Raw genomic sequence first — 9946 nt, forward strand, 5'->3', positions numbered from 1 at the left:
TCTTATTCCTTATCCGAAAGATAAATGACCTTGCTGTCAGAGCAATGTAAAAAGAAAAATTAAATCAGTGGCATGCAGTATGGCTTTGTGTGCTCTGGTTCCTAATATACTCAGACATAAAACCAGCAAACTTCAGAAAAATGACAAAGTTGGGCTTTTTGTCTTCACTAACATTTTTAAATACAGCCTCACTTGAGGATAACAGCAGCTAGTGGAGAATAACTCACAAAATAAACACCTTTGATTTTTATCATGTACCCTGCAAGCAATTCAGTACCCACATTATTGGAAAGTGTGATAAATTTTTTACTAGCTATAATCAGGCTAAGTAAACAAAATACTCTGCAGCCAAATTCAGCTATTAAGTGTCGAAGGTATCTTATTTGGAGGATAAGGATTTTTAAAGGTCTTGTCATAAGCAGGACAGCTATGAGGAAAAGATATTTTTCCTCTGACAGATCCATTTAGAAAACCTGAATCCTAAAGACCTTAATAGTGTTGTATCTTCTATATTGTGTTTATACTCAGCACTCTCATGGGAATTTAAATAAAAATTCACTACCCTGTATTGCAAACTTAGGCAGTAAGTCAAGCTTTCAATTAGAACTGGCTGGTAATTAAAAAGTGAAAGCTATATTTCTGTAATATACAGGCTGTAAGGTCCACTGTCCTCAAAATTCGCCACTCAGGCTTTTTTAAATTATTCTCATTGTATAGAACAAGCACTGATTGCTCCTTCCTTTCTACAAAGCATACCTGGTTGTGGGTGCTTCTGGCCACAAAAGAGAATTTCAAAGTCTTTACGTTCCAAAGGTAAGCAAATATTTATTTGGATACATTTAAAAGTAGTGAACAAGTAAAGAAAAAACACCACATTCTTCAAAAAATAGACAATTACTTATGCAGGTAAGTTAAATGCTCAATTCTCAATCTCAGACAAACTAAGTTGTTCAATAGGGCTTCCATTAATCATGTGAGTGATACCTTTCAGAACATTTTGCTTATGAGTTGTCCATATACTGCAGTATTAGTTAATCAGATATAAGAGGTAAGTAGCTGAAATAAGCACGACCAGGAGAGTGTTTCTAAAGTTTTGGAAAAGTTTTGTGTGCCGAGAATCTTATAAAATATTTTGAATGGAGTTTAATTCAATCTGCAGTGAGCTCTTTCTTCCTGCTGAAAACTCTGCTCTTGCCTTCCCACTCACTGTGTATTTACAGAGTTTTATGCACTGCTTTTAAAGAAAACCTGACAATGACTTTCCAGATCACCTGTCAAACCACCTGAAAACTCTCCTCATTTTATTTCTTCCCTCTGGAAAAGCCTCAGAGAACAAATGGGCCTTGCAGCATGCCTGAGAAATCAGCAAGATTCAGGCTCCGATGAACCGAGGCAGGGAACAAATCCTGCAGTTAAGGATCCATCACTGATTATGCCCTGGCTTCAGCCCCTTGTGATTAAGGCAGGAGCCTGTTACCTTGAGCATGTTAGATGATCTCAACTGTCATGGTGTCATTTTTAAACACCCCAATGCACACTTCCCAGCACAGCTTGACAGGGACAGGTGTTACTGCTAAAACCATTTGCATGCAGAAGGCTCTGCACGCAGCACTGAGGCATTTGCAGCCTAATCCTCCAGGAATGGAAAGGACAAACAATAAGGCTGTTGTTTCAGTGCAAGAACAATCAGATCTTTGTGGATCAAATTATTTCTCATCCATATGTTGGCATGTCTGTAATTTTTGCTACAATCTGCAAATCTGTGCTTGTATTATTGCATGTTCTGTATGGCAGCATCAGAGCATTAGAGGGACACAGTTCCTTAGAGAAGCTGAGTTGAACCTGCTAAAAACAAGTATCACTAAAAGCTGCCTGAAATTGAACAGGCCCACCCTGCAAATCTGCACCTTTGTCAGGGAACAGTAATGATTAAGAGACTCAATCCTGTACTATTGTGAAGACCAGGTCATTTCAATACTGCAAGAAAGGGTTTGAGATTCCATTTACATGTCTAATAATTCAAATAATAATTCTTCTTCTAAAAAAATAGAGCATTTATCATTAATGGTGGATCAGCTGTTTAGTGCGAATAAACAAATTCACATTTATTTCCAGAAAACTTGTGTCTACTAAAGTTTTATAACATCTCAGAACATTATTCCTTAAGCGATTTAAAATAAATATATTTGAATGTATTTTGTATTTGTTTATGTTTGAGAACACTTTCTTTGCCTGCAGTTTTCCAGATGCATAATAGTCCACATATCTATGAATATAATTAGGAGCAAATTTTCATATGTTGTCAAATTTCCAAAACAAGGTTGTTAGGTTGTTTGTGCATTAACCATACACTGAAGTAGCTCAATGGTTTCACTTGTACTTTCCATTGTAGCCCTCTGATCATCTGCAATTTTCCTCTAGTAATATTGCTCCCCACAATAGGGGATATTTGTGTACTTTAAAGAGTAAAATTATTGACTGTATTTCTGAGGAATCAGGTCAAATTGTTCAGGCTCAGAAGTCAAATTTCTAGGTTCAAGCCATTGTAGGGATAAGAATTAAAATTCAGAATCATATCTCAGATTTTTCCAAATTTATAGCCTTATAGAGAGTAGGTATAGTCCAGTACTGCTTATAATAGTCCAAATTTGAAATAAATTATGTTAATTATTAATGTTGTTAGGCAGATGTTTTTACTCAGTTGACTATAGCCTAAAATGTACCTGCATTGAGACTGTGGAATTAGATTACAGTGAAGGAAAATCTTAGATGTGTGTTCTAATTAACTAGACATTGAAATGATAACTTTAGATAGATTTAAAATGAAATGCAAAGCAAGCATATATGCTTATAACTGAAAAAAACTCAGGAACCTAATATACCCATAAACAATAGTTTTAATATATTCAGGAGAATGTGATGATGTTTAATATCAGTTAAAATTAGGAATATTTTCTAAATAAAGTAAGGCTATGATTGTCATAATGTTTTAGATCAACTCCTTTATTCTAGTAATAATTTCGTAATTACTTGTGATTGTACCTTACAAAAGATATCTCTATTTTTCCCTAAGAAAATTAGAATTTATAAAGATATGACTAAGAATCACAAAATAAAGTACAGAGAAAATCTGCTGCCTGATTTATTATTCCTTGTTATGATAATGATTAATATTTGTCACTTACAATGAATTAAATCTATCACAAGTGTTATAAACCTTCCTATAATTAGAATGAACCAAAATGTGTTAAAACATGTTTCGTTCTAATTATTCTTGATGATGAAAATATTACTCCAGAATGTGAGTCTTATGTTCTTTTACTAATTCTACGGATACAATTTACAGAAGAATAAATCATCAAGAAATGTTTTATTCTGGTCAGTGTGAGAGAAACTACCAGTCTAATCCTAGTACTTTTATCTTCTTTTGAGTTAGTATAAATGAAATTTTCCATGATGATCCTTTATTTACGATATTAGTTCTCAGTTCCATTTGTCTAATAGGTAGTGCAACAGTACTCCTAAAAAACACTTTTCCATTTCCTGTCCAGAGGAAAGTGAAAAGGCTGTTAAGAAAATCCTTATGTATTTGGAAAAAAGAGCTAGGAAGAGATAAAAAAGAAAGGGTAGGTTTTAGTTGTATGAGGTTGATTGGATGATGGTTTGGGATTTTGAGCTTTTAGCTGATGCTGTTGACTTGCTCTCTGTTAAACTCTTCATCTGGCATTGAATACAACCAGATTCAGACAGGTGCAAAAACAGGGCTACATGACCCTATGCACCAAACACCCTCAATTTCAGATGAAGAGCCATGTGGCTCAATGAAAACAAATATGTTGTTTATGTCAGAAATATTCACTGTGAAATATGGCCAGGTTTCACTATAAATATACTCATTAAGTACCTGAAATCATGGCAAGTAGGTGGGTGTGGAGTATGTTTCTGAGTTTACATATTGTAGTAAATACCGATAATAAAATATGTGCTGTTTCCTGAGGAAAGACAATGCTCAATTAAAAAAAAAAAAAAAAAAAAAAAAACCAAGAAAATAGGTGAAGTAAATAAAACTCTGGGAAGTAGTAAGGGATGATGACTAACTCTACGAAATAAAAATGTAAGAGAAAAGAGGAAATCACAGAGAAATATTTTGGAGGATATGAAAGAGCAAAGTTAAACATGTTTCCACAGTGTGTGAAGGATTGTTTGAAACAAATTTGAAAAACTGAAAGAGATAATCAAATACAAGAAACTTAACAATGTTTGTCTTTGAAAGTTGTTTCAAAGTGTGCTCTACTTAATTACTGCAAGATAGGATCATTTCTAAATTATTCATTCCAAAACCAGATTAGATACATTCTGGGGAAAAATTTACTGTAGTAAGTGATATGAAAATTTTTGAAAATTTTATCAAATCTTCCAACATTTTGGGAAAAAAAAAAGTAGAAAAGATAAACATGATAGGAATATTTCACTGAATACAGTGTCTTAAATAAGGACTGCAGTCATCAGGTATTTTTCTAGACAGTCATTTCAACAGGGCATCTTCATATGTCAGCGTCATGCTTTTTTCTTTAACTTTTCTCTAGTTGTAAATCTATTATGATAAGTGTGGCCTGAGAAACACTCTCTAGCCTGGTTATAGATTTTCAAGCAAAATGACCAGTTCTGGAAGTAATTGAACTAGATTTATGTCATATGAGAACCTGAAGGCTTTAACAAGACAACACTGTATACATTTCACTAATGTTGTATAATTTTTCAGGTTGTTTAACTTTTAAGTGTTTTACTAGCAATTGTTTTGCTTTTTTTCTTTAAAGCATCCATCAGCAATATGAAATAGGATGATTTTAACCCATTTTGACAAGTTTTAAAACTCATCTCCAGGATTTTCAAGTATTCTTTACGTAATGTAACTGGGTTTTAATTTTTTTGTGACTAGATGAATTCTGATTTGAAAAAAAAAAATGAAATTTATCTCATATTGTAGACAATGGAAAATTATGCTTTTTTCTGAAGTACATTCAGATGCTTGCTTCCTGGATCCACTGAAACCTCTTTGTTTATCTGTTGTCTTATCTGCTGGCATTAGTACCTAGAAATATTTTGTATTTCCCGAAAAATTCTGTTTGACAAAGAGTGTGCCAATAGCTTTTTCTAATGTGAATGCAATTAGTAGATCTAATTTGTACACACTGTTCCTGAAGTAGCCAGCTCCTCCTGTCAAAACAGCTTGACAAGAGCAGTTGGTTTAAATAGATATGTTGAATAGAATGTCTGAAATCATCATCAAAAGGACAGAAATAGCCTATACCTGACTAGCTGGTTGTATCAGCAATAGTGTCATCAAAGAAGAAGACTGAATAAACAAAACAGGGATTAGAAAGTTCACCCTGATAACAGAACAAGAGGGAAGTGAATTGCAGTAATCACAAAGTTCAGTGGAGTTTTGCTCCAAAATAGTCACAGCTGAAATGTAATAGCTAAAATATGCCAACTACTTCACCTAATTTAGGTAAATTGAAAATTACTCCTGTCAGTCTTGGAAAGAAGTTTTACAGCTTTTAATATTAACCTCAGGAAAGTATTTGGGTTGCACGGCATAGTTCAATACTTATAAGTACTACTTTGCTTGGATTGCCACCATACCTTGGGAAATCTAGAATTAGGCATTTTTTTTCCTCCATGGCAAGTGTAGCACTATACACCAATGGAATAAATCAATAATGTACAAAGTAGGTCAGGCATATTTCTCATTTTCTGCATATGTAAATCAAGAGCAACAAAGAATGATCCCACAATGCCAAACCAGATATGATTAAGAGGAAAACATGGACTTAAAGCATCCAGTGGAATTTGCAACAGCTGTTTCAGTGAGAGCTGATACATGTTCCTCACTCCAACTTTGTGGATGCACTTTCACTGCTTGAATATGCTCTTCCTTGTGGAAAGACACACAATTGAGATCTAGGTTTTCTTGGTCACCTTCCTGTAAAAGGAGCAGAAGTAGGGATCTGTTTGCTACTGCAGCAAATGTTCTTAATTTGCTGTCTGAGATTTAGTATTTCTCTATTTTACTGTGCAGGTTTTTATATTGTGTAATTCTGCCCTGGCAGAGTTCTGCAGAGACAGAACTCTCCTTCCCGAGGGCATAGGAGTTCATGGAATCATAAAATAATTTGGGTTGTAAGGGAGCTTAAAAAAAAAATCTACTTCCAACCCTACTGCAATGGGCAGGGATACTTTCCACTAAAGCAGGTTTGCAGGTTTTTCATAGCCCCATCCAACCTGGCCTTGAACAGTTTCAGGGATGGGACAGCCACAACAGAAAATGGAGTTCTTTTTCCTTATTGGAAGATAAAAGGTGCAGTAACAACTATACCTAAAAAACAGTTTAAAACCTGTGCTACTTTTCAGAGACCTGAGTAATATACATGAGAACATGATTGTTTGTAGCTTTTCTCCTGGGTATCAACACAGACAAGGAACAACAATATCAGTTCTTGAAGTAAATGTGCCTTTAACCTCATGTCTCGTGAACTCAAATAAATGGTCTTTGCATCTGACGTAAAAATTTAGGTGAACTTAAATCAAACCAACCAACCCCTACTCCACCCCCAAAAAAAAAGAAAAAAAAAAAAAAGAGGGAGAAGAAGAAGAAGAAAGAAGAAGAGTAGAAGACAGAGTGACTGAACCTCTTTATTATTTCATTAGCTGAAATTTCAAAGTCACTTAAAGATAAAAACTAATTAGCTAAATTAAAATTTGGCCCTTTTTTGCAGTTAAAGTGGTTAATATCTTAGTAAATCTTTCAAGTTTTCATGCAACTATCAATCACAATTAGCTGGGATGTATGTAAATATGTAATTGTGTGTATACTTCTTGTGTGTTCACACACAGTGTATATTCTGTAACAGCATGCTAGACCTGGAAAAAAAATATATGTTTTACGTCTTGAAAAGGCAAGATACTGACAGCAGTTAAAACTGAATTTAAAATTAACATTTTTTTAAAAGCTACCTGAGAACATCACACATTCTTAATATCCATTCTACTGCTGTTAAATGTGGCTTTCCTATATGGATGTGAGCACAGGCTCCTACAGTACAGCAAGAAGTTGCAGTGCTAGAGGTTGATGAGGCATCCTGGGGTTATACCAATAGACCCACTCAAGTACCTGCACTGACCTACCAATGAAAATAAGCAGAATAATTGAATTAGAAAGCTGCTTTTTCTTGAAAATACATTAGAAACACAGCTAATTTCAAAAACTTAGCAGTTTATTACAAGGAAATAAAAACTTTCATTTATTACAAGGAAAATATGTTTGACTAACAGTGGGGGGAAAAATCGTACACTATTGATACTAAACTATATACTTGATAAAAAGTATATATTCCTTATATTTCTACACATTTTCCTTCTTTTAAAATGACATTTTTCTTGATGTTTCTTTTTAAAATTAACTGACTTCATAATTTGTATTCAGAGCCAGCATAATTTATTTTTCTGGTTTTAGGGTGTTTTTTAATAAAAATGGAATAGTACTCCACATGGAGAGATGATGAAATTGGTCCAATTCACAATTCAGCTGTTCTGCTTCGCATGCATTTCTAGTACCCAACAGTTAAGGAATTGTTGTTGACACAGGCCCATAATTTAAGTTCTGTACAGGGAACACTGAAGTGAAAATAAACTGCATCTGGTCTTTTGATAAACCCTTAGGAACTTGGGTATGTTTCTTTCACTAAAGACATCTTAGAGTAACAGAACTGAACAAAGAAGACAGTGAAAATTGGAACAAAATAAATGCTCACTTAAGAATAGTGGAGTGTTCCCCCTTGAGGTGCAGCAGATGCAGTCATTCATATTCACTAAATTCTATTTTGACGTAAAATTGCTGATTGTCCAATGGAAATGAGAAAATAATTAGTTGTCTAAAGATTTTATATTTATTTACAATACTAGTAAAGTATGATCACAGTAATAATTTATATGCAATATAAATTACTAATTAACAGATAAATATGTACTGAAATTTTAAAAAAGAGTTTATTTATTGTTTGCAAATTTGAGGAAAAATCCCCCAACCAAACATTTTCACAAATTTATTTTCACGAAATATTTTTCATTCTCCCAAATTAGCTCCTGTTTTATTACTAAAATAATGATAGTCATCACAATCTGAGAATGTTTAAGAACAAGTGGATAGAATGGTTTGCTAAAGAAAAATAGCATCTTTCTCTTCGTCACAAATTAATGCGAATTTAATTCTCTTGCACTTAAATATATTCAAGCATGGGGTAGGCATAATACATACATCTCTGTGTTGGAAAAATAGTCATAGGAATAAATAGGTGACATTCATAATAATTGGGCTAACTTTAGAAAATAAATAGAAGCTCCATGTGACTACTGCTAGAACAGTTTCAGGTACAATATAGAATGATAGAAGTGGCAAGATATTAAACAGATGTATTGTCTTCCAGGTGCAAGGTTTATAGATGAGAAGATTATTTCCAATCTCATTTCAGTTGTAATTCAACTATTCCCAGTGAAAGATAAATTTTCACTAAATGGCACCATGGCATTTTCATGCCTTTGGCTTGCTTTAACAACATATGAATTAAGTGCCTGCAAACTTCAATTCTTTTCAGTACAGGGAGATGCACATGGAGTTCAGAAAACTTAGAATTTAAATTAGGTATAAGCCACAGAAAGACCAATTTTCTTTCAAAGGAAAAATCTATAAACTCAAAAATTAAACAAAAAACCAAAAACCTGTTCCTTCTCCATTTAGATAACTTAATATTTAATTCTTTCTTAGTCTGTCTTGTTAGAGTACTCATCTTTTCTTTGCCTTTCGTTCACACATCAGATTGGAGAAGTCAGCATGTGTCGTCCTGAGCTCATTTTCTACTTAATATTACAATTTCTTCTGTGATTTCATTCTATTATGAACTGTATATTACTGTAACAAACTAAGATGCTATATTCCTTTTCTGAAATACTAATCTGTAGCAGAATTAATAACTAGTAATTACTTTATTGCATTTCTTTTCTTTCCCAGAAATTCTATCAGATACTTAAAATGTGCCTCCCTATTTCAAGAAAAAGGACTTTAGAGGATTATGATATATTTTGAACAGCAAATTGTGAATTGTGATTATGAATAAAAATCCCCAGTGGCAGCAGCTAAGAAGGATTCTTTTTTTGTTTCCCCCAGCCAATTAAGGTTCTAAGCAAATTTCATTTAAGCCATATTTTCCGTTGCTTTATGGCTTTTTGCATTAAGCCATAAACAACACTCTTTCTGTTCCGATGGCACTGACCTCTTCCACCTGCCCTGCAGGTCAGGACTGCTGTGGCCCCAGTAGCTTGCTGGCCAGAAGTAGCCTGGCCAGAGTGCAGCAGTGGGGCAGCATCAAGCCCTGGACATGCAGGGGTGGACAAGTGTGGCATTGCCAGCAGATGAAATTCCAGCCCCTGGCAGTGCACGTGTGTCATGAATGAGTGGGTTGAGTTGCTCAAAGGACTACTGCCAGCTGCATCTGTCACAACGTGTCACCCTGCTCTGAGACACTTCGCCTGGTGATGGCAAGGAGGGGATTTTGCCAGATGCGTAGACCGTAACCCAGCCTTCTGCTAAATGTCTGTGGGCAAGGACCAGGCTTTTCCTTGTAATATTTGACTTCCAACCTGCAAGTCAGGAACAGAAACACAGTTTCTGAGTTTATCCTTTACTAAAAGTTCAATTTACCAGTGATACTTAATCTGCCTTACTCCCTCGTTTTGCTGAGCTGTGAAACTGCAAAATGTACCTTTACAACAGAAAGCTCACCTGATACAAACAGCATCTGTGCATCTACGAGTTGAGAAATGTGTGAAATCACATTTGTATTTTACTGTCTTTTCCTCTCTGTTCAAGTTCAAGATTTTTATGAATTCT

This window comes from Passer domesticus, chromosome 1, assembly GCF_036417665.1.
Source record: "Passer domesticus isolate bPasDom1 chromosome 1, bPasDom1.hap1, whole genome shotgun sequence".
Classification (NCBI taxonomy): Eukaryota; Metazoa; Chordata; class Aves; order Passeriformes; family Passeridae; genus Passer; species Passer domesticus.